Genomic DNA, 25,925 nt, shown 5'->3' with positions numbered 1-25,925 from the left:
CCCGGATCGCCATTTCTCATTTGTTGCATTAGCGGGAGAGACGGCATTCAAATACAACCTCCCCGAGCGGGAGAGGCATCTGCATACAGAACAAGGCTGTGTGACTGTCAGAGGGGCGAGAGGGCAAATTGATGAGGGGGGGGGGGGGGGGGGGGTATGCACCTCCATCAGGCTGCAAAACACATTTCAGAGATTAGCATTTATTTAAGAGCGGTCGGCGTCGGGAGCTGTGACCGAACGCGATGACGCGGTCGGGTCCACCTGGAGGCGCCGCCACTCCGTCCCTTTCTGCCTCTTTAACTCACCTGAATTGAAAGTTTTCACGCACGTTTCCGTACGAAGCGAGTCTCATCGGGGAGCAAATGTGACTCACGCTTCATCGCCGGGAGCCCGGCGGAGCTTCTATTATTATCGTTCGCACACAAGCGGGCAGAAGGCCCCCGGCTGCGTCGTCATCAGGTGCCGGAGGACCGGAGGTGAACCTGCTGCTCCTGGTTTACCACGCCGGAACAACCCGGCCCGGGGTCACACACACGCCACGCATCTCGGGGGGCCGGATTACGACCTTTACGGGCGCTCTCGCTTGTTTTGTACAATTTATTTAACTCCATTTGTTTTTACTGCCTGGTAATTAGAGACGTTTGATGCACAAACCAGGTGTGTCGGATGTAATCGATGCTGGCGTTCCTCTGATTTCACGGGCGTCCATCGGCAACCGGAACGACGCTGTGAATTGTGGGTAATGTACCTTTTAGGCGAAGCCTGCAGAAGCACATATGGACTTAAAGAGCTCAAAATGTCCCGGAGGTTTGAATATACGTCTTATTTAAAATCCTACAATGCAAATAAATGGTTACCTGGTTTTCCTCGGCGGCCATCTTTGTTCACAGCCGTCGATTCAGCAGCAACTTCCTGTTTCCCTCCGGATGGATTCTCACGGATCGTTTTCCACGTCTGTCCTTTGATTTTCAGCTCATAAGATAAAAACAAAACACTACTAATTGTTGATCCTTTTCTTCCACGTCTTTCACGAGACTCGTCCCGTTGCATCCAGGCGTGAAACACAAATAAACGCCGGCGAGCGCCCGTTGGAAAGATGTTTTACAGCGTCTGTTCGTTGTAGACGGCCGACATGATGGATACGGTCATAATATTAATGTAAGACCGACGCGGCGGAGGCATGAATCACGGCCGACATTATTTCAAAGTGATCTGTAAATGTCAGCGTGGCGCGTTATGAAGTCCGTTATCAACCCGACGTTATTTAATAACGCGTCTTCTTTACGTTAAGTCGGCGGCGTCCTGGGGGGGGCGGAGCCTCGTGTGCGCTTCAGGTGCCGGAGGGAAAAGGATGTTCTCATATGTGGCGCCCGCCTTCGGGTGCGGGGGTCCAGGAAGGGCTTTAAATTGAAAGCATTCAATCAAATTGAAATTTCATTTCCCATACGTGTGTGTGTGATGTACGACGTCATCGTTCATTTCAAAGCATGAATGCGTCGGTGTTTATTTTATTGTTTTTCAAAAGCAAGAGGATAAGAAGTACACTGTAGTTTAAAAGAAATCTTATTTTAACCTGAATTTTTAATTATTATTATAAGCATAATGGACAAACAGCAAACGTAGCATTAAAAAATATATATATTTTAGATATATTATATATATGAAATAACTAAAAAAATTATAAATAAAGCTATCCAAATTAATTAATTTAAAACGATAATAATTAAAACTCTTATGCGAAACCTCAGATTTGTTTTAATTATTAGGAAACAGCATTAAAAATAAATTATATTTAGATATATTAAAAATCCAAAAATTTGTCAATAAAGCTATATTAATTCATTTAAAAATTATTTGTAGAAATAATAATCGTTCAAACTCTTATGCAAATACTCAGTTTTGTTTATGATTTAGGAAACATAGCATTTAAAAAATTATATATTTTAGATGTTTAAGATGTATTACAAATATAAAAATGGTATCAATAAAGCTAAATTAATTAATTTAAAAATAATTTGTAAAAATAATAATAATTCAAACTCTGATGCAAATACTCAGTTTTTTATTATTATTATTTAAGTTATGTGTTAACTCTATTTTAAAGCTGCTAAATAATGTGTGGATTTGACATGAATATATGTATCTTATATAACTGTCGCTGCACATTAAACTTCAGTGGCGTCAGTGTTTCTCCAAAAGGAAAACACTGAACGCTCATGTTTGCCGTCCATCACGCACACATTTGATAAATTAAAATTACAGTCGAAATGCAATGACGCGAGCTGGCTCCCTTCTCCTCTGGACTTCCATATTTCCATAAGCTGTCAGCGAGCGGCGGAGTCATTGTTTGAGTTAACGTCGGTGTCACATCGAGTCGGAGGACGCTCGACGGAAGAATCCAAAGTTAGAAAACACAAGTTTTATTTGTTTGTTTGTGGCCGAGAGCCGGCTTTCAACTTTCCGTAAACATGCAGCTCGTGGATGTTTCTGCTCAAGAGACGCTTCAACAGCTCCACTCCCAATATTTTGGCAGAATCAAACCCCCGGCCCCACTTGAACCTGCAGCTCGTTTCCCCAAAACAAACACTTGAATGCATCGCGGCGGATTAGCGGTACCTGCTCTGGATGTTGTGTAATCCTCTGAAGGACCGGTCACCTGCAGCCGGTTTCAAACCATTTTGTGGTTATATTGTTTAACATGCATGAATTTAATCAAATACTTCTCATTATGGCAAACAAAATAATTCTTTTTGAATAGTTAAACTATATTTTTCTGTCTTATATCATTATGAATTGTGTGTTCTGGTGTTTTTCTTATTTTCTGTCATCTTACAAGCGAACCAATAATAGAGTTAACCCGAGTTTCACCAATCTGGAGCTGCAGTGACAGTGTGGTGAAAGCCGTCGGCTCTCCGCCCTCCATGTGGTGACAGAGCTGAAAGATTGAAGCCATATGGATTTCCCCAAAAAATTGCTGTTTCCTTAATTGACTCTGGAAACTGTGAGAATTCGCATGTGTGGATTTTATCTGCATTTTATTTCTTCACCTTTTTAAAGCAAAAATAAGACAAACAGGAGCTTTGTTGTGTCATTTATTTATATTTATTTTCATAACTGACTTGAAAGCAGCGTCGTGTTTTTTCGTGTAGCGACTTCTCCCCAATCGCCATGCGAACCCCGTGATTGGCCGACGGTTCCTGTCAGTTTAACGGCGTAATCGCTGCAACTTAAGTGGTCAAGTGGCCCGTTAGGTGTGTATCTATGTGTGTGTGTGTGTGTGTGTGAGAGAACAATTTCCCATCCCGCATCACTCGCCTGGATTCCTTCCGCCAGAAAAAAACAATCTTCATCTAATATTTTTGCGTGACATGGAGTAATGTGAATTACGGCGGGGTGTTGGTATGTAGTCTGTAATTACACATCACCCCTCCCTCCCTCCTCTTCATCGCGGAGCGCCGGCCGGGGCCTTCACTTCCTCCTCCTCTCTCCTCTCCTCCTCTCAGCTCGTCCTCTTTGAAAGACGACTGCTGCACCCTACAGTTTAAAATCCTTCTCTCACTCTAACTGAAACCCTCCACTGTGGGTTATTTATTCCGTATCTATCTATCTATTATTCCTTATTTATTCCTTATCAGATGCAAAAATAAGTTGTTTTTAAATTCTGGCATTAAAGCAACACACACAGTTTTTTTAGTAAAGTTATTACTGTAATAAATAGATAAAGCTCTTAACCCTTGTGTTGCCTTAGGGTCATTTTGACCCGAATCAATATTATACCCTCCCCCCGCCTTTGGGTCATTTTGACCCGATTCAATGTTTCACCCTCCTGTTACCTTTATATTTACTAACATATTTTATCCTTTGGGTTCAATTTGACGCCAGCAATTAAAACCTCCAGAAAATTATTAGAATTAATATTGTTTTCCAAGTTTAAGTGTGAGGCACTTTATGTTTGTTTGTTGACTACCGAAAGAACACCGACATTAAACATTGACTGGGGTCAAATTAATCCTAAAGCGGGGGGAGGGTGTAATATTGATTCGGGTCAAAATGACCCTAAGGCAACACAAGGGTTAAATAACGTCCCCGTCTCGTTCCAGTTGAGAGTTTCAGTCTGAATGAAATATCAAAGGCTCTTTTCTTTAATGACAATGTCCTGGGGAAGTTTATTTCTCTTTTTTGTTGGCACCTCAAAAGCTCCTTTTATGGATGTTGTGGTTTTTTTATTCCATTTATTTAAAGTAATAATTTAACGTTGTTGTGTCAAATATTCATGAATGGTTCTCTAATGAAAAATTTATATTTTCTAACTTAAACCAAAATATTTTGCACGAATATAAATGTCATAAATGCACAAAGTACTCCATGTGTAGTACAAACATATTTCACCCAAAATCAGATAATGTAAGATAATTTAAGTTAATAAGTCAATTTAAGTCCATAGAAAATATTCAAGTATTTTTCTACTGTGTTTTAATTTGTATTAATTTATTTTTATTCTGCCCATTTGTTTAAATAACTCTGCTTGGATTCCTTATTTAGTCAAATCTATATTTTATTTTTAATCAGCCCCAAAATAGAGAAGTTATTTAATCCGTTTTCGTCGTTCTCTCTTCTATCAATTTAATGTTATATTATATTATATTATATCCTCTGGAGCTGCGTATCATCGTGTCGTGATGCAGCTAAAATATGATTTTTTTAATGTCCCTGAAATGAAGAGTAGACACCTACTTATAATATATTAAAATAATAATTAAAATAATAAAATGTCGCCCTGTTGGATTAAATAATTCAGTTATATTTATATAATTTTTTTTCACTAGTTAGTAGCTCCTATCGGTCTGATTTGAGTTAACACACACACACACACAACATAATTATACTGTGAGACCGTCAACATGTCACAACACAACTAACACGAGGAGATATTTATATTTGAGGATTTATTTTCCACCTCAATTCTCTGGATCTTTTTATATAGAGGTTGGGTTCTTGTTTAAATCCTGAAAAGTAGAATCAAACTTTGTTATTGGTATTTCATGTCTTCATATTAAAGCTTTTAATGCTTAAATGTTTCTTAAAAGTCGTCCCACCAAACGTTTCTTCACAAAACGAGAGATATTCGCACGTTAAAGTCATATTGCCCACTGCAGCTCTCAAGTTATCCATCAAATCATCACATGAGCTATTTTAGATTTTTATTTGTCCACAATTAAAACAAAAAAAGAAAAAAATCTGCAGAAAAACTTCACATATTTCCACATTTAATAATTGACGCCACAACTTTTGTGCATGAATCTACACACGCGTCATAAACGTCACTATTTACACAGTGAATAAGAATAATACCTGCATAGCTGCATTGAAACAACATATATAATATATATATATACATCTACTATAATATATATCAGGCACACTGTAATATACACATGTTATATACACACACGTCACAATGCACAGGTCATCATGTACAGTTGCATGGGCAATACAAGCGTCTCATTATTCTGTTTTATATTACAAGAAGAATACCAAATAAACCTAAACAAGACGGACACAATAAGTAATTGTATTCCAGTAATATTGTAAATAATAAATAAAGGACGTGACAAGTCGAGCTTCTTACCCAAAGTCCAGTTGACACCAGAACTGAGCCGACAGAGACGAGACGAGAAGTAGTGACCCGACGTCTTCATGTGAAATGAAACCTGCAGCTTGTCATCATCATCCTGCACGACAGAGAGGCGTTAGCCTGGAGGTCAAGAGGTCAAATTAGGTCAATTACTAAGTTCACCTTTCATTGATATAATACAATGTGTGTGTGTGAATATCTTTTTTTCATTTATCCTGTCATCATGAAGTCAATGTTGCGGATTTTATTTTATCCTGAAGCAGAGATGTTGTTGATGTTGTTGTTGTTTTTCGTTTCTGAAAGATCATACTCCTTTTTGGTGCCCGCGGCTTCCCGTAGAGTCGATTACTTGCCGCCTGGGGAGGTCACAGGTGTGTGTGTGTGTGTGGTCACGCTTCCACATCTCAGAGGGTTTAATGTGCAGCATTACACGTCTGATGTGCAGTTTACGACTTCTAAAGCAACGCGGACTCCGATCTGTGTAATCTGCCTCTGAAAAAATGTGATGCATGCAGATTATCTCCCAAATCGAGCTCTTATTTTGTGGAGAGGGACTTTAAATCCTCCATTTGTCTCCATGTGTGTGTTCTGGAAGGTTCCCTCAGATTACCTGTCACTGGTTCAGATTAAAACCAGAGAGCATCTGATTGTGCTCAAGTTTGAACTTAATCCAGCTTTAGTGTCTGAGCACTACTGTGCAAACCCAATCTGCTGAAGGGAGGGGGGGGAGGGGTGAAGATGGAGACGCTGACGCTTTGACACGACTCGTCTCCAGCGGGGAAGATAGCCGGCGAATAGAAACCGCAGATTGTCTCGCTCTGCCTCTCCCGTAATCTGATTGGCCGCGTTCCCCCCGAATGGAGGGCGACGCCAAAACAAAAGATCACCAATCAGATAGGAGAAAAGAGGGGGGCGGGGGGAGGAGGGGGGGGGGCTCCCACTGAAGTTGTTGGCATGCTATGAATGCTTTGCCCTCTTCATGTGCGCTAGTATCTAGCAGCGAGATTCCCCGTGTCGCTTTTATGTGTTAATCGTCACCGCTCAGTGAGACTATTGTGTGTCTGCATCGCCGGGGGAGGAAACCCACAAAAAAGAAGGGGGGGGGGGGGTATATGTGGACTGAATGTGAGCGGAGTCTGCCAGCACCGTTTCACACGAGCTGAGAGTCGCCTCATCGCCCCGTTGACGGAGGTCCAAGAGTGCAATGTGCCGCTCAGACTTCTCTAATTGGAGAGTTCAATTATCACCTGAAGTTCTTCCTCCTCTTCACCTGTGGGCCCCAAAAGAGCCACATAGTCCCTCAAGGTAGTCTTCACAGTTCAAGAGCCTCCATGGGGTCTGGGACTGGAGGGTCGTGTGTCCAAAACACACATAAATATATACAGGACTGTCTCAGAAAATTAGAATATTGTGATAAAGTTCTTTATTTTCTGTAATGCAATTAAAAAAACAAAAATGTCATGCATTCTGGATTAATTACAAATCAACTGAAATATTGCAAGCCTTTTATTCTTTTAATATTGCTGATTATGGCTTACAGCTTAAGAAAACTCTAAAATCCTATCTCATAAAATTTTACTATTTCCTCAGACCAAGTAAAAAAAAAGATTTATAACAGCTGAGTGTTTGTCAAGGCTCAGGAAACCCTTGCAGGTGTTTCGAGTTAATTAGACAATTCAAGTGATTTGTTTAATACCCTACTAGTATACTTTTTCATGATATTCTAATATTTAGAGATAGGATATTTGAGTTTTCTTAAGCTGTAAGCCATAATCAGCAATATTAAAAGAATAAAAGGCTTGCAATATTTCAGTTGATTTGTAATGAATCCAGAATGCATGACATTTTTGTTTTTTGAATTGCATTACAGAAAATAAAGAACTTCATCACAATATTCTAATTTTCTGAGACAGTCCTGTATATTTATATATATATATATATTTATATGTATATTATTATATATGTATATGTATGTATATATATTTATATGTATATATATATATATACTTATATATATATATATATATATATACATCACTTACCTTCATGTGAAATGATGAAATGGAAAGCACTCTTTGTTTTTATTTAAATAGACAGGTTGAACGAGATCAACCTCTGGAGCCTACATTTCCCAGAATGCAAGTTGCCAGCATCGTTGGTACATGACGGGTATGAACGACCCCGATGACGTCACCGGCTCGTCTCCCCCAGAGCGACAGCGGACACGGATAATATTAAATATGTTCACCATGATTAACTTTATTTATATGGATCAAAATCAGAGTTACAAGCTGCTTCTACAAAACAAATAACACAGGAAATATAATCTGAAGTTATATTAATGAGTAAGTATTAGAAATATATGCAAACTAGTGTAAGTATATATATATATAAAAACTTGTTTAACGGCTACAACATTGGTTTAAATACAGGACTGTCTCAGAAAATTAGAATATTGTGATAAAGTTCTTTATTTTCTGTAATGCAATTAAAAAAACAAAAATGTCATGCATTCTGGATTCATTACAAATCAACTGAAATATTGCAAGCCTTTTATTCTTTTAATATTGCTGATTATGGCTTACAGCTTAAGAAAACTCTAAAATCCTATCTCATAAAATTTTAATATTTCCTCAGACCAAGTAAATAAAAAGATTTATAACAGCTGAGTGTTTGTCAAGGCTCAGGAAACCCTTGCAGGTGTTTCGAGTTAATTAGACAATTCAAGTGATTTGTTTAATACCCTACTAGTATACTTTTTCATGATATTCTAATATTTAGAGATAGGATATTTGAGTTTTCTTAAGCTGTAAGCCATAATCAGCAATAAATCAGAATAAAAGGCTTGCAATATTTCAGTTGATTTATAATGAATCCAGAATGCATGACATTTTTGTTTTTTTAATTGCATTACAGAAAATAAAGAACTTCATCACAATATTCTAATTTTCTGAGACAGTCCTGTATACTCATAATCCCTGTTTTCTTTTGGAAACTTGAGCATCAAATAAATACGTAGAAGTTTGACCGGATGAGATTATGAAGACCGAGAAGACCGAGAGGTTCTAGATGTTCTAGAGGTTCTGGAGGTTCTAGAGGTTCTGGAGGTTCTAGGTGTAGAAAGAGTGAAGAGTGAAGTGAGGAGAGTTTTCTTTCCTCTGATGCTTAAAAACACACCAACAAATGCACAGAAGAGCTGCTCAGTGGCAGCTCTGAATACTAACATCTCAGCCGTGAGTGTGTGTGTGTGTGTGTGTGTGTGTGTGTGTGTGTGTGTGTGTGTGTGTGTGTGTGTGTGTGTGTGTGTGTGTGTGTGTGTGTGTGTGTGTGTGTGTGTGTGTGTGTGTGTGTGTGTGTGTGTGTGTGTGTGTGTGTCAGAAGCAGATGCCATTCTGCTGATGTCAGTCCACATCCATCCGTCGACAACCCAAATCTTCCCGTATTCCACCTCTCTTCTGTCTCTCTCTCCCCCCCCCTCCTCGGGTCAGGTGGCGTCCAATCGGTTCCGTCTCGTCTCGCGGGTCGGTCCACTGCCTGACGGAGAACATCTGCCCGCCAAAATAAAATTCCACAAGCTGCCGCGGGAAAAACGGCGTGGACAGTCAACATCAAGCGCACGGCGTCCAACCGGTTTACTTTCATTACTTTATATAATAATATATTATAATACAATTATTGCATTGAAAAATAAAATGTAGATATAAATATAGTGATATTTATACAATATAAAAAAATATATAAATCGTACAAATCAAATGCTAATAAAAAAAATACATCCTTCATCCTGAAAAGAAAAAAGGAAAAACAACTATTTAGAAATAATATTTAAAAGTTTAAAAAGTCCTCAATAAATCAAACTTTTAACGGCCGTTCTTCTACAAAAAGAGACTTTTAACCCGAACATCTAATACTCATAACCTGTTAGAGGCGAGCTGGAGGAGGACCAGAGGTCCAGTGGACTGAGGGGAAAGTGCAGCTCGTTGCGGCTCAGAGCGCCGGCGCTCTCCGAGGGGGCAAAGGTCGCGCACACGGAGGGAAACGCTTAACTTCCTGAGCGAGTACAGTCGACATGTGGGAGGCGGAGCGGTCAAACATGCATATGTTCTGTTTCATGAAGCTCAAACACTTCACGTCCTCCATCTAACACGAGTTAGGCTTCTTCACGGTGCCGCGCTGAAGCCGCTCTCTCTCTCTCTCTCTCTCGCATGTCGAGTCCTTCTGTTGGCGCGGCAACCCAAAACAATTTCACTCTTTTTTTTCTCCTCTTTTTTTTTGGGTGTTGAGAAATACGGCAGCAGCTGGCGTTCCCACAGCCGCTGCAACCCTATCTGCCCTGCACCTGGGCGGCCCTGCACCTATTGGACCTTTTGGCTGCCGCAGTGTGTGTGTGTGTGTGTGTCTGTGTGTGTGTGTGAGACAGAATGTGCACAAGGAAGGAGTGACTTCCTGCATGTTTGACATTTTCTCTCTCCATCAGCTGCACGTTTGCATCGTGTCGTGCAGAGCGAGGAATGTTAAAGTCATCATTACTGTGTGTGTGTGTGTGTTACAGTTTGAAATCAGGAGACGGCTAAACAAATCTGCAGTAAAGTTAACACAAAAAAGGAAATTTTTGCAATATTACACAAAATATAACACAAAAGTGAATATACAGTCAAAGATGTGGAATTATTTTTGTCTCTCGCCCACGAAAGAGTTTAAAGTTTAGAGTTTAAACTCAACTTTGAGTCTCCTGACTTGAGTTCTGACTTCCAGCTGCGTCGCGAGCGTCTCGACCCGTCCCCCCCCGTCTCTCCTCCTGTGTGTCCTGGATACGTATTTCTTAAACTTGGGTGACTCCGTCTTCTCGACGTCTGCGTGGCGGCGGGACGCCGTCTGAGTGGCGAGCGGCGGCGAGGGCGAACATGTTGTCGGCCGTGTCGAACATCTGACCTGGCGGGGACCTGCGGCGAGCGGCGCAGCTGAACAGGAGGCCGTCTGGATGAGGGGGGGGGGGGAGGGGGAGGCTTGGCTGTACATGTTGGCGACTCGCCCCGGTCCCATTGACCAGGCAGCTGAACTAGAGGGGGGGAGGGGGAGAAGGGGGGGGGCTCTGTTTTTCATGCATTACAAAATAATAATCAGCTCAGTTTTCCATCTACAGCCATGTATTTACATTTACTACACGCACGTACGTGCACGCTCGCACTCGAGGGTTGGGGGGGGGGGTTAGGAGAGGGGGGGGTTAACGGAAGCAAATAAGAGTCCGAGATTCACACGATTTAAAAAAAAAAATGAATGTGCCAGCTGTCAACCGTCTCTGTCTGTGCCCTCAGCGTGTGTGTGTGTGTGTGTGCGCATCCACAACACACAGAACAACACTGGTAACGCATTACAGTAACACAACGTGCACGTTGTGTACAAAGACGGGCACACCTGGCTGCTAACGAGGCGCTAGCATCGGTCGGCTATGTTATCAAACAGTCGGGTCAATCTATTTTAATATATATATATATATTATGTGTGTGTGTGTGTGTGTACAGTGTGAACAAGTGTGCATGTTGTCCCTCTCCTCTGTGACTCGGTGTGTGTCATGTGACTGTCTCCGCTCGGTCCCTGTGGGGGGAGGGGGAGGGGGGGTGGGGTGCTGATCGTGGCCCCGCCCACCCTAGCCCGGTTCCAGCCAATCGGGTGCTAATGTGCGTGAACAGGAGCGGGCTGCGCTGACAGATGGCGCCCTGACTCGAGCGCCGGCCCCCTTTCCAGGGTTCAGCAGTCACAGATGACAGAGACGCTTCCTGTTGACTCCAGTTCACTTCGACAAGTTAATTCAGCTTCTAGCATCTCACATTTTACATTTTTTATTCAGTTTCCCTCCAATAAAGTATCTATTTTAAGCACCAAGAACCTGATAATGATCTAGACTCTTAATAATGTTAATTTAACACATTTTAATTCGACCTGATTCACTTACACCTCATTTTAATTTAACAATTAACATCCACTTTTGCTTTATTTAGCCATTTATTTCATTTATTGTGCCGTTATAGTTCATCAAAACTCTCCAGCACACACACACACACGTTACACACCGGTGTACAGTACACTTAATGTCACACTTAACCACACACACACACACACACACACACACACATTCATCCGAGGCTCCAACCAGCCGTGTAACTCTGATGTCAGAGCAAATCTGTCTGGCAGAAAGTGCTTTTTGATGAAGTCGTTCATAAATTTTAATACAACATGTCAGCGAACATGATGTATAGACCGGCCGCTCATTCATATTTCAGACAGGCAGCGGGGGGGCACCTTGCTGTACCTTTAAGTGCTGCGTGGTTACGGAGGCGGAGCCTTCAGCGCGTCATCGACGAGCCGAATCTAATAAATGCTGCTGATGAAATACCCAAAATATGACTCGCTCAGTCATGAGAAATACATTTTTAGGTATCAGTCATTTACAAAATGATTTATAAAATGATTCCCACGAAGGCGAGCGAGAGGTTATTTAACTTGATTGTGATTATTGATCCTAAAACAGCTCACTTTATTCAACGTCACTTAATCAGCAGGAAGTGGTGCGTTTGTCATTTTGTGTCTATTTGTAGTCATTTTGTGTCTATTTGTGGTCATTTTGTGTCTATTTGTAGTCATTTTGTGTCTATTTGTGGTCATTTTGTGTCCATTTGTGGTCATTTTGTGTCTGTAGTCATTTTGTGTCTATTTGTGGTCATTTTGTGTCTATTTGTCGTCATTGTGTCTATTTGTTGTCATTTTGTGTCTATTTGTCGTCATTTTGTGTCTATTTGTGGTCATTTTGTGTCTGTGGTCATTTTGTCGTAATTTTGTGTCTATTTTATGTTGTTTTGTGGCGGTTTGGCGTCTTTGTTGTTGTTTTGGTCTCCTTGTTGTTGTTTCATGGGTTGGCCGTGTGTTTGTTCTCTTTGCAGCCGTGTCCTGAGTCTTTGAGGTGGCGGGGAGCTTCTCCCTGGTGGGTTCCTCTTTAGAGGAACATTTTGGAGGTGAGTCATCGATGAATGCACCTCTGGGTGCCGTGTGCGAGTCCAAATGAAGGTGAGGCTCTGCAGCCTCAGGTCTCATTCAGGTCAACTCCTGAACCTCAAACTCTGAGAAGCTGTGAAGCAGAAAGGAGAACCAGCTGAGCGTCGTATCGACTCCTCTGACCTCCGCGTTGTGTTTCTCTTCTTGCTCGACGGTGGCCGATATCTGATTTATCCCCCCCCCCCCTCCCAAACCGCATTACCGGCCCATTAATTGATCCGGGCTCCTCTTTGAAATATGTGCGTCCCTGAGAATCCTGAATTAGGGGTCGGCGTCACCGGCCAATTAGGTGAAGCTTCCTCCGACGCATCTCAATCGGTCCGGAGCATCCGCAGGTGAAGCGCTAACGGCGCTAATATGCTATTCATGTCCAAATCATGCATACAGCACAGGGGTGGGGGGGGGGGTAGAGGCTAATTGTCTCTCATTGGCTGGTTTTACCTTTCATGATCCTCGTGATGCTCCTCCTCACTCAATACGTGAAAGCGGCTCTTACCTTCCTCCTTTTCATCTCCACCCAATAATAGCAGCAGCACGTCTATGAATAGTAAAGGAGGAGAGACGAGGAGCTAATTATCCCTCAGGGAGGACCCCCCCCCCTCACCCTTACTCCCTCCCGATCCCTCGTTTGAGAGATTTCAAAATGTAACACACAATAGACGAGTTATAGCTGTGATAAGAGTTATGTGATGCTCCTGATCCCTTCTCTCCTGGGTCAGAGGTCAGAGGTCAATGTCACGTGAAGAATCTGCAGTTTAAGTTCATTATTTCCATTTAATACGTTGGTTCAAACCCAAAAGATCCGTCTCTGAGTTTGGGGTTTGACTGATGCAGAATATATACGAGGCTGTCAGTCAGTCGGATCATTTTTAATAAACTGGCCCCAGATCAGATTTTAAAAAGCCAGTTCGACGCATTTCTCCACCGAGCCAATAACAAATAAACACTGGGCGAGAATCAAGTTCATGCAGAAAGGTCGGCGTGATGCAACGTGTGAAGCGGTGCAGAGTGTGTGGGAGTGCAAAGAGGGCCGGCATAAATATTCCTGTTCTTGAATTATAAAAAAAGGGATAACTGGGTGTTGGAGGATTAATTCAAGCGTTTGAAGAAGAAGGTCAAACGGGTCGAATTTGTTTCCAAAAGACTCATTTTCAGAGAATAATGAAGCAATATTTAGAACAAGAAAAAGACGGATCGTTGCTCTTGAAATATGTCTGCAATTATAGAGCAACTTCTTCCACATGTCAGACCCACAATAAACCTGGAACACACTGAAATAATTATTTAAAATTACAATAAAATGAAGCGCTCAGGGCATTATAAAAATAAATAAAGGAGGAAAAAAATGACTCAAAAATAATAATCAAAATATTCAAAAAACCCACTTTAATATAAATATTTTATATTATATATAAATGTTTATATGTCTCCGTGTGAATAGTAGTTATTTCCCATCTCGGCCATATATATAGATATATAGATATACATGCATGTATAATCCCTGGGAGCTGACCGGCGCTGTTCACATGTGCCCCGCCACTTTAACCCCGTTGTAATCCCGCGTTCTGCCAGCGTGAGGCTTAATTGAAATAATCCCCGCCGCCGAGCGGCCCGGCGCTGCAGCCGGCGCCAGAGTCCTGATGGGCCCAGTTTAACCCTCCGTGGGACTCTGACCTTTCCCTTTGCTGCTCGCTGGGACCATCTGAACCCAGCCCAGTGAGGACATCTGGTCGGGTACCGGGGAGGTCGTCTGCTCCGCTCGGCCGGTCCCAGAGGCCTCGGACCCTCTGACCTACTGCACGGCTGCTGCTGCTCGGGGGTTTGATGCCCGTGATGTGGATTTAAACCAACGCTTTGAAAATGCATAACATCAACAACCGGGCCGGCCCCAGTAGAAACCATAGAACTGAGCTTTTGAAACCACCAAATACATCAAGTTATTTACATTTTCTCCAGAAAGCTAAATACGCACTAAATGTTTTCATCTTCAATATTCTATTTAGATGTTTTATTTAAATGTGCATAAACCTTTTATTTAATCACATTTCACGATCATCTCAGTATTAATATATTTTATTTTATTTTACAGTCACAGATTTGTCAATCGCGTATTAAATTATGTCATAGAAGAGCCCAAGAAAATATAATAATATATTGTATTTTATTATTAAGTTTATTATTAAGTTGCAAAAGTGAGACACATTTAATAAAGCGGATTGTTTTAAAAATCCCTGTAATATGGCAACAGAAGCGACAGTCGTATTATATATTAATATATTTATTCAGAGGGAAATCAGAGGTTTATTGTAATAATTAACTCCAATGTAGAGACACAATATGGTCAAGAGAAGAACTTTCAAATATATATAAAAATTACTTTTTAGTCATAGCCAGAATTCAGGAACTCAAGGCATTAAAAGTATATGTGATGTTCTTCAGAATACACTTTAGAATTATAATATAAACCTCAATTCAAGCCAGTTTACGTCAGTTTAACCGAGGTTATTTATGTAATGTGCACAAAGGTCACAGCTCGGATACAGATGTTGTGTGTGAGCGTCTCGTTGTCCTTCAGACTGTAAACATGCCTCTGTGTTGAAACGCTCCTCTGAGTTACCGGCCTCCTGATGAACGTCCCTCTCCTGTATTTAGTGATTCTGAGTCCCTCCATGGATCTAAAAACATGCTTTAACATCTGCAGCCATTTAGTGCTGCTGACACCGGGCTAATAACAGAGTGTGTGTGTGTGTGTGTGTGCGTGTGTGTGCGCACGTGTGCGTATGTGTGCGTCACTAAGTCTCCTACGCCTCCTCTAACAGTCACTGATTCTTCTTCTTCTTTTTCTTCATATGTCTTCTTCTCCTCCTTCATACGTCTTCTTCTTCATCTTCTTCTTCATATGTCTTCTTCTTCGTATGTCTTCTTCTCCTCCTTCATATGTCTTCTTCTTCTTCTGTTTTGTTGTTGTTGTTGTTGTTGTTGTTTGTCTTCAATCTGCCGGCCTTAAAGGACCCCTCAGCAGAGTGCTTGACATCCAGTTGCTTGTTCCTAGACATAATCAAACACCGGCCAACACCTGAGGGACTACTTTCTCTTACATGTATTTAAAGAGGGCGTGATGGGGCTGTTAAACTCCCTGAAATAAAGACTCCCCCCCCTCTCTCCTCCCCCTCCCCCCCGCTCATTCTACTGCGCTCTCCTTATTAAAATTATTGATCAATCTTCACGTATTTCTCAAGGTATCTTAATTACCCCTCAGAAGAAGAAGCGGCGGCGGCGGCGCCTTGGCCGGCGGACAACACAAATAAGTTGATTTGCATTTCCCGGCGTTGTGAGTGTCTTGGCAGCCGCCGCGCCGGTCCAGATTGTAACCCCTATTTCTGCCTCCAAAAACCTGCCTTGGAGGAGCGTCCACGGAGGGATTAGGGATTTAGTGGGGAAGGTAAGTGTGACTACAAGCTTTGGCTCGCCATCTGCTCCCCAGCAGAGCGGAGGCCAACCTGTGCAGCCTGCAGCAGAGACCTGGGCACCGAGCGCCCGGCGCCGGAGCCAACCTGGCGCCCGCGGCCACAATCACCAACAGTCTGCTGATTACTTGTAAGAAGCACTCCATATTTAGCAAAGTTCTTTTTTTCTTCTTCTCCTCCCTCCTCTCCGTGTGTCTCCTTCCCTTCCGTCCTCTCCTCCTCGCGTATTCCCTCGCCGCATTAAATAAATATGGATGTATGGAATCCTTTTTTTTTTTTTTTTTTCGTGGAAAAATGGCGGATCGCCTTGGGTTGTCTGGCAGGGAGGAACGGAGCCTGTTCTTCTTTCTCTCTCCCCCTCTCACCTCTGACAGAATACCAAGCCAAGGAGGAGGAGAAAAAAGATGAAGAAGAAGAAATCTTGGCTCTCCTCCTCTCCTCCTCTCCTCCTCTCCTCGTCCCTTGCTCTCTTTTGCCTGGCAGCGCTGGGAGACAGATGACAAGGGCTCGTGGTCGCCTGATCACCCCTGGGTGGGTATTTTCTAATTTATTTAACGGCGGCTTATTAAAGGAAAAAAAACAAGATGAGGACGGAGGAAGAATAGAGAACACGGGGCGGGGAGGCGGGTCTCTCGCCCCGGTGGCCAGGGGAGTCGACCCAGCCAAGGAAGGACCAACGAAGAAGAGGAGGAGGAGGAGGATGCGCCGACTCCCCCGGTAGAGATACCCGAGAAGATGAAACGACACCAGAGGAGGAGAGAGAGAGAGAGAAAAGGAGGGAAAGAACACAAGAAACATAACGCTCGTTATTTAATTGCAGCCGTTCCCGGTGCCAGGAACCTATTGCTCAGTATTAATTATTCATATTTTATTTCAGTAATCCAATACTCAGGTGAGAGCGGCTGCTCTTGATAGAACATGTAATTTGGGAGCTTAATGGCGGCCGGGGCGAGGGGATTAGGAGGCGGGGTATAAATCACTAATGGCCGCGCGGCGTGAATCCGTCTTGCTTTGTGTTTACTTTGTGTTTTATTGCGCCGCGGCGCTCCGAGGGAAACGCTCCGCCGTGACCTTTCCTCCGCCGCCGCCGACAACGTGAAGAATCACGCTTCCCGGGCAGAAACGCGGCGGCGTAATGTCCTGATTTGTCTAAACAAAGAGTTCATCAGCATCTCTTGAGAGCGGCGGAGGCCCGACGCGCAGATTCATACAGATTGTGTTCCTCAAGCAGAAGAGCACCATCGCTTACTCGTGATGCGATTAGCCGCGGCCTCTCATCTCCCCTCGTCACCTCCATCCGTCTGCTTGATGAAACACTTCAGCCTAATAACAATTTATGGACCTGGAGGATTTTTTCGGGGGGCGGGGGGCGGGAAAGATTGTAAACACGCAGCGCTTCTGTCAGCTGAGCGTAAGAAGCCTGAGGCCGCGGCGGCTCCTCCTCATCGCTCAGGCCGGCGCCGCTCCTCATGTTCTCTCTCGGAAACACAGACGTCTTCATGTCGGCTTTCATGTGCCGGACGACGCCTCGAATCCAGCACGGCTAGCTGTTCCCCCTCGTTTACAGTCTTTATGCTAAGCTACGCTAACTGTCGCGTGAGCTTTTTAAAGGAAGGCCGATCCTCGTCATCCTCGGTGAACGAGCCCCTCTGGTTAGGAACAGGAAACAGGAAGTAGTGACGTCTGGTTGGTTACGTATCTCTTTTTTTTATCTTCAAGAGAAAAATGAAGCTTTAAAACGAGTCTGAATATGCACTTTGTGTAAAGTAAATGTGCCCTCCACCACATATACGTGTTTTAAAGAGTAATATGCTAATTTATTGATCATTACAATCCTCATTGGACGGCGGCATTGCGTCCTGGCTGCTGATTGGTTTGGATGGGCGTCCTTTATTGGATCATTTTACACCTTTTCTGTAATAACTGATATGTGCACTGACTCTTTTTCTCAAATCGAGGTTAAACCTGCCGCGCGCGTGTATCTACTTCCTCTGTGACATTCCACGTTCCAGTGGAGTAAAGGTGGAGACGAGAAAGGAGCCAATGAGGTCATGGAGCACGCACACACCTCGCTCTCTGGTCTCCCGCAATTTGGCCCCCCGGAAAAAAAGAAAGTAAAGGTCAGTCACGTTAGTCAGATTGCGCTCGACAAATTCTAAAGAGGCTCGCCGGTCACGCCGAATGTGTTCCCCGCAACATAATTAGCCCCCTCAATTCCCCGCCGTGTCTCGGACGCCCCACCCCTTCCCCCAAAATGCCTTTCACCTCTGCCTGCCCCCCCGCTCCCCTCCATCCCCGCTCCAGCACACATTGTTGCTGCCCTAAACTTGCTGCAGATGCGGTCGGCTGGTGCATAAATTAGTCATCAACATTAGCATTAGGCGGCGCGTGGCGCCCGGTGCCAACTGCTCTCCGAACGGCCATAAAAGGTCATGTTTTGATGACTGAATGCCACACAGGCACCTTGGCTCCCCGGAGGAGGGTTCCCCAGGTGCACGTGAAAGGTTAAAAATTACCTACCCACCGCCGCCTGTCTCTGGCGAAGGATATAATTAGGGTTTTCTTTTCTTTTTTTTACGGAGCGGCAGAATGCCTCGCTGTCAGATGACAGAGCGTTACCTAATGGTCGTATCTGGGGAAGAGTCAGCCGGCCTGTCATTCTCCTGACAGGACAAATGAGCATAATGGTGGCAGGGAAATGGGCGCATGTTCCCCCTTTTTTCAGCCAGGGAGGAGGAGGAGGAGGAGGAGGAGGAGGGTGAAATGGCAGCGCCTGAGCAGAATAACACAAGGACTTTAACCTTTTCCATAAATCTGTTAACACGTGTATGAGTGCTGTTTAAAAGTGAGGCTTGATGCCCTCCTCCTGGTTTTTTTTTACTCTTGCTTTCCGCTTGAATTACTCGTCATATATTTTGATGTCGCTGCAGCAAACTCCTGTCATGTGACCTCAGAGCTGAGGTCAACTCGAAGCTACAGACATCCTCTCTCAGCAGACTCTCATATTCATTCTCCAAAACGTCGTAACACCTGTGAACAAAGCGTTCTCTTTCTAATCATCCTGTTTTATTTTGAAAATCCTAAATCGTAATCCTTTGCACTCTATAACTGAGAGAGAAACCTGCAGAATCCCCTAAACAAAATTAGGATTTTCCACGTTCATGTGACGAGGTCTCGATGCGAGACCCACACAGTTGAGTACGTCACATCCTGTTTTATTTTGAAAATCCTAAATTGCATCCATAATCCAAATTTGCCCGTTTTGAACCGAGACAGAAACCTGCAGAATCCCCTAAAAATAAACCTGCCGATTCTCCACGTAGCAGCACCACCCGAGGTCCCGCTCTGAGACCCGGGTGGAGGTTTCCGTGGACCAGATGAGAGCTCAGGTGGATCTGGATTCGGCCCAGCTTTGCCGGTCTCATCTCCACTGAGCTCCCGTCGAGCTCTTCACACCTCGGATCCGCCTCGGAGATGCCGTCTAATCCTTCCTGTGCCACATCCTGCATGTTAACAGAGGGGTTATTAACATAACAAACTTAAATGCCCTATATAAATAATATGTTCGCAGAAATGCAAACCGGCTCAGCTGACACTGTTTAGGCAGCGCCTCCAACATCTGTTTATGAGCACTTTGCCTAATGATATCATCCGATATCATTAACTGTGGCAGTGCGCCGCAGCAGCAGGTGCAGCTGTTTATGCCCAACACACACGCACACACACACACACACTTGAAGAGAAAAGACTTCCACAGTCTCCTCCACCACCTTCCCTCCCTCCCCCTCCGCCAAACCGCTCATTAGGACAATTTTCCTCAACACAAAACGCGGCCCCTATGATTTCAATCTGTATATCACCTGTAATTGTAGTTTTTAGCGAGAGGCTGATTCCATACATTTAGCCGGAGCACGCCGAAACGCGGCGCGAGCGCCTGGAACGCCGGCCGCCAGCTGCAGGAGCTGTTTTTAGATGGCAGCCGCTCTCCGAGGGCCTCGATGCGTCGCGGGAGGCGGAGCTTGGCGGGCGCCGCAGCTTTGTTTCCCGACGTGCATTTCGCTCTGTTTAGACGCTGGGAATTATAGAAAATTGAAATGGTTTATTTTCTGGCGGGCGGTGGCGGCGGCGGCATCCCTTCTCTCTCTCTCTCTCTCTCTCCGTGACCCAGTAGGCCACGCTCAGGTTCTTTTTGATTCGGGCGCCGCTGTAATTAGTCAGATGGTTCCATTCAGATGTTGTGCGACACGGAGCGATGGGAACGCCGTGCCGATGGACCCACAACAAACAATAGCTGTCAGGTGCTCCGGGCTCCTTCATCTCCGGCGTGACGCTCCTCTGGTGGGCTCTCGTTTGGGTCTGACGGGCCGCACGGAGCCACGAGGGCCCGAGAGATGCAAAGCGATATCGTTGATGAACTCGCGCATCGACGTCCGTCTTCCGCGTCTCTTCTCCTCGACGCGTGAACTCCTTCGCTCCGACGGCTCCAGCCGGTTGGCACCCGGAGGAGGAGTTTTTATTTGCAGGCGAAGAACCCGACGCTGAACCCTCTGTGAGCGCTGAGGGCCGGCAGGGAACACACACACACACACACACACACTTCTCCTTCCAGCTGTTCTCTAAATGTTGATTACACGAGACACCAGGGGGGAGCTGCCTCCTCCTCCTCCTCCTCCTCGATCCAGTAGCCGGGCGGTTCCCCCACGAGGAGGCCGAGCGAGACCCGGCCGACCCCGAGGTGCTCAGTGACCCGGGGTTGGGGGGGTCCAGAGAGGGCCTTGGCCCCGGGGCCTCTTGGCTGGGCTCTCCTTCCCCCTTCTCCTCCCTCTCCTTCCCCCCTCTCCTCCCTCCTTCCCCTCAGCTCAGAATCGGCCCGGGGACGACGGGCCGAGCTTCAGAACACCAGGAAAACAACAACCCGTCTAAATCATACACCTCCTCCTCCTCCTCCTCCTCCGTGGAGACGCTGGGGTAATTTAAAGTGAAACGGAGACGGGGGATTACAGAGGAGGTGATCTTCATCCGACGTGAACGCTCTGCAGCCGGCGGAGGTGTTGGTCCAGGAGGAGGAGAACGTGTACGAGGCGACGCGTTGGTTTAGAGATAGTTTTATAAAGATCACTACTTTATGTCGTTTATGTGTGTATGAGAGAAGGGGGGGGGGGGGGGATCGGATCATATTTTATTCCAGATTGTTCCAGATTAAGTCAAACGGCCCCAGAAGAAGAAGTGAAACCTCGTTTTGACTCCATTAGCATCTCCCTTCATTCACATTCAGTTCCTGCATCGTCTCCCCGTCGCCGTGCGCCTCCTGCTGCTTAGTGCACGCTCGCCGTGCACGCTCGCCGTCTGGAGCGACTCCTGTCGGCCTTGTTTAATTAGCCGCGTGCGCGCGTGAACTTTTCTACATATTCATCGGCCGGCAGATTCCGACCCGATTGATGTCGTAATTGATTCAGAAGGTTTTATAATTCCTGCAGAAAGCAGACCGAGAATTTCAATGACTTTGCAATTTGGGGAGGAGAAGGAGGAGGAGGAGGAGAGAGAGAGATCTGAGGGTGCTGCGTCTCCACCTGAGGACGGTGTGTGATTTCTATCATTTTACAGAGGAAAGGAGAGCGGGGGGGATGTCGGCTGCTTTGTTGTTCCTCTTTCAGCGGTAAATTACACATTTAGGATTTATTAAGACAAGAAACGTGTTCAAATAGAGGATCTGGAGCCTCGGCGGAGGAGCTCATTACTCCGTAGCCTCGGGCCGCGTTCGCCGTCTCCAATGCATCCTCTCGATCTTTTCTTCCCCTCTTCCCCTCTTGTCGTTTTTTTTTCTCTCGCCGCCGTGATGTCACCGCGGTGTGTTCAAAGCCGCGGCGGTGATTCGGGCTCCCAGCAGGTGCCGGCGCCCCCGACGCCTGTTCAATTATTAAAGCGGGGGGGGCCACGTGGGCGCCATTACAGCCGCCGCCGCCCGATAGATTAAAAAGACGGCTGCTTTTTGACGCGCCGCATATTTCCTCTCTGGCTACAAAGACGACGACGTTCCTTTCTTGTTGCTTCTTTTTGTTTTATTCATCGCTTTTAGTATGCATGGAAATATTACTCCTTGTAGCTGCCGGCGCCCCCCCGCCGCCCCAATCTGCCCAGACGTCCGTGGACGTGATAAATAAATCGCAAAGTTAAACCTCGCCGCCGCCGCCCTCCTCAGAAGTCCTCGCTTTGGTCATCACGCCGTCATCAAAGTCCTCGGCAGCCGTTGGCGGCGGCTCGATGCTAAAAGACGTAAGTATGAATTCTTAATCTGTTATTTCTTCTTCTTTTCAAACTTTACTTCTTTTTGTTTTATGTTCGGGAAAGTCTTGAGTGGCGGCAGAAAAAATGCAGGAAGCTGAGAGGATTTGATGGGAGCTTCATCTCTGTGTGTGTGTGTGTGTGTGTGTGTGAGAGTGTGTGAGGGGTTAAACAATATATGCATTGTGCATTATCTTTTATTAGGATTTTTCTATTTCTAATGATTTATTAAAATGTTCCTGACGACCCAAATGAAATCTCCCGCGACCCTCCGGTGGGTCCCGACCCAGTGTTTGGCTACAGCTGCCTCAAGGTTTGGACACACCTCCAGTGACACGACTCCTGTGCCAGCCAATCACGGCGAGCGCTCCTGGCTTTAAAGCGACGTGATTGGCCCACTTCACAAAAGTGGAATTTCAAATTTAAACAAATTTCTCGAATATTCAAGCGCCTAAGTTGTAAAAGTAGAGAAGTGTCAAGCCACACATGCATCGCTCAGCCCCCACACCTCCTCCTCCTCCTCCTCCTCTTCGCTGTGTGTTCTGTACATGCCAACAAATCCTAATTGCACCCCACACTCTCTTCTTCCCATCGATGGCACCAAATTCCTTTTGTGCTAATTAGGCATGCAACCACGGTGGATACACTCCTGACAGGTGCTGCTGGCCTGCCGGGGTCACACACACACACACAGACACACACACACACACACGGGGCGAGAGACATACACAGAGAACGAGAGACGCTCGTGCTCACGGCATTAAAAATAAATGGAGAGAGGAGGATAACGAGAGAGGCAAGACGTGTTAATTTCTCTCTTCCATCTGTTATTACATAAGCAATGCCAACAACGACGAAGAGAGGAGGAAGAAGAGGAGGAAGACGTCCTCCTGCATGGAGGGAGAACTCCTCCGGGAGGAGCGTTTATCGGATTGATCGAGGAAGAAAAAAAAGCGCACTCGAAGATTAATTTGAAGGTTTCGCTTCCAAAAAATCGTTGCGAACGCATAACCTGGTGTTCCTCGCTCGAAAAGTGGCATCAAACTCCAAATAATGTTCAAACAATGTGTTGAAACAACGAGCCGCCTCGACGCGGAGGCGTCCAGAGAGCCGGCGCGTCTCGCTCTCGCCTGCAGACAAGTTTGGGAAAGAGAAACAAAGAAAGAAGTAAAGTTTAGGATCGGGAGGATTTTAGGAATGCTCCCACTGTGGTGTGGGTGTGTGTGTGTGTGTGTGTGTGTGTGTGTGTGTGTGTGTGTGTGTGTGTGTGTGTGTGTGTGTGTGTGTGTGTGTGTGTGTGTGTGTGTGTGTGTGTGTGTGTGTGTGTGTGTGTGTGTGTGTGTGTGTGTGTGTGTGCTGCAGCTGGTTAGCTTAGCATCAAGGCTAACCCGTGTTGTTTCAGTCTGACGGTCTGTTAGCGTCCGTCCTGTCACAATCAGCCGCTTGTCATTCGCCCTCCGAGGGAACAATGGGACCAGAAGAGTGACGAGTCCCCCAAAGGGGGGCGGTCCGGTCCAGGTCTCGTAGTGTTTGGGGGCTGCTGGATCTTTCCTGAGGCCCCGAGACGCGTTGACGTGCTGAGGCGGCGTTTGTTTTCTTGAACGCCGTGGGCCCGTCACCAGGAGGCCGGGGGGTCGGAGGTCACTGCAGCGTCCCGACGCTCCCACACTGTGTGTGTGTGTGGGAAACTCACTAGAATCGTTTGTTCAATTATTATTTTCTCAGACGCCGCACCTGCACTTGGTCAAGTGAACTCCGGAGAACGAGGCGCAATTAAAGGCCCTCGGAGCGGCGGCGGGGGGGGGGAGTCTGATAAATACCTCAAGGTAACAAGCGGTTGGCGGTGAGGAGGCCAGCGGGGAGCCACCTCCTGCTTATTTGTCTCGTGATCCGACCTCCCGCCCGACGAGGGTCCAGAGCCGATTACCGCGTCTAATCGGCGCCATTACGGACGCTCGGTGGGCCGCGAGCGCCAGGTGCGAGGGATGGAGGGGGGCGCTGACCGGCGGCGGCGGCGTGCACGCTCTGTGAGGAAGAATTGCCAGATAAGTATCCGTCTGTTTGCAGGAGGGATTGTAAACGTGTGTTCTGACCTTTTTTAATGAGCGCCGGTGCGAAGTGAAGAGGTGTGAAGTCGCTTCAGAGGGAGATTAAAGAGGAACTCTTCCCTCCAGAGAGGCTTTGTGATGTCAATACTCTGTTTATATTCTTGATTCACGGATTATAGAAGCGTCTTTTACAGATGAATCCCCGACGTGGAGGATTTACTGCTCCGTGTTTCACTCTGAATACATCACCTCGTTCTCTCCTGTGAACATATATGTTGAGTTAGTTTTGGAACCTCCCGCATTAAAATCCTTCCTTTTCATAACGTCGTGATCGATCCCTCCGGTCACACGGGCGTCACGCCAGCCACGCATACCTCCCTCTACTCCGTCCGCGCCCTGCTCCCAGCATGCATTATTCACAGCCGCATTAAAGCGGCGGGCGCAGGGTGAGCCTTGCATGCGAGGCTAAATCGGGGGGGGGGGGGCGGAGCCGTCGCAACAGCCGGACGCGTCCGTCACCGAGCCGTGACTCCTTCCCAGAGTTCCTCCGCCAGTGCAGCTGCCTAAATGAGAGGGATTAAGTTAACTCCCCGCTCAGAGGAAGGAGAGCGGGCCCTGGATTAGGGCGCCGGGCGTGGACACGGGGAGCGTTGGAGCAGGAGCGCCACCGGCTCCTTAGAGGAGGCAGCGGAGCGCGGCCCTCACGGGGCCCGGCGGCCGCATCGCTCCAGCAAGTACATCGACATGTGTAGCGGAGAGGGGGAACACTGGCCGACACGCCGACAACCCCTCCTCCTCCTCCTCCTCCTCCTTTGTGTTCCTCCATCTCCATCACAACCTGAGACGTAGGAATGAATTCTCCATGTCGTGGTGAAGCGTGCGGCGGCGTCTCGACGGTGCAGACGCCTCCGATGAGAAGAATATCGCTTCACTTTAAACTTCCTCAGCGAGGCTTTTCATCCACGTTTCTATGAGCCGGGTTTACGGGTCATTGAATGCATCGCGGCTTCACGTGTTGTATTTTGTCTTTTGCCAAATGCTCCAGAAATGAAACTCAGGACACAAACATCCCGTTATCTTCCTAGCGGGAGCTTCTCCCGCTGCACAGGCCCATGTTTCCGTCCAATCGGCCGTCTCATCGTGCTACTTTAAATAAACTCTATTTCCACCTGATCCAGTCCTGGTGAAGCTGCATGTTTTGCACCCGGTGTTCTGTGGGAAGCAGCGTGGAGGAGAACAGGTGGTGGAACAGTGTGAGAACAACAACAGACACCTGCTCATGAAACCCAACCTGGTTCCTCCGTCACATTCCTGCAGCGCGGAGCCCCGCCCCTCAATCCCAGCATTCATGTCTAAATACAGAAACGTGACCTTCTCGTTGATTTATCGCAACCCGGAGCCGCACGCCGGAATCTAAAAGCCGCCTCTGAACGCCAATAATCT

At 45.9% G+C, this 25,925-nt stretch overlaps 1 long non-coding RNA gene across 1 annotated transcript; it reads right to left on the bottom strand.

The window, feature by feature from the left end:
- Positions 1-22,118: 22,118 nt before the first annotated feature.
- Positions 22,119-24,882, bottom strand: LOC130204391 (uncharacterized). The gene is made up of 3 exons (XR_008833648.1): positions 24,528-24,882; positions 23,823-24,459; positions 22,119-23,564 (listed from the first exon to the last, which is right to left on the bottom strand). It is a non-coding gene; the product is annotated as an uncharacterized LOC130204391 (long non-coding RNA).
- Positions 24,883-25,925: the final 1,043 nt, after the last annotated feature.

The sequence above is a fragment of the Pseudoliparis swirei genome, chromosome 14, assembly GCF_029220125.1.
Source record: "Pseudoliparis swirei isolate HS2019 ecotype Mariana Trench chromosome 14, NWPU_hadal_v1, whole genome shotgun sequence".
Taxonomy (NCBI): Eukaryota; Metazoa; Chordata; class Actinopteri; order Perciformes; family Liparidae; genus Pseudoliparis; species Pseudoliparis swirei.
Note: the sequence above shows the minus strand (reverse complement) of the source record. Positions and strands in the feature narration are given on the sequence as shown.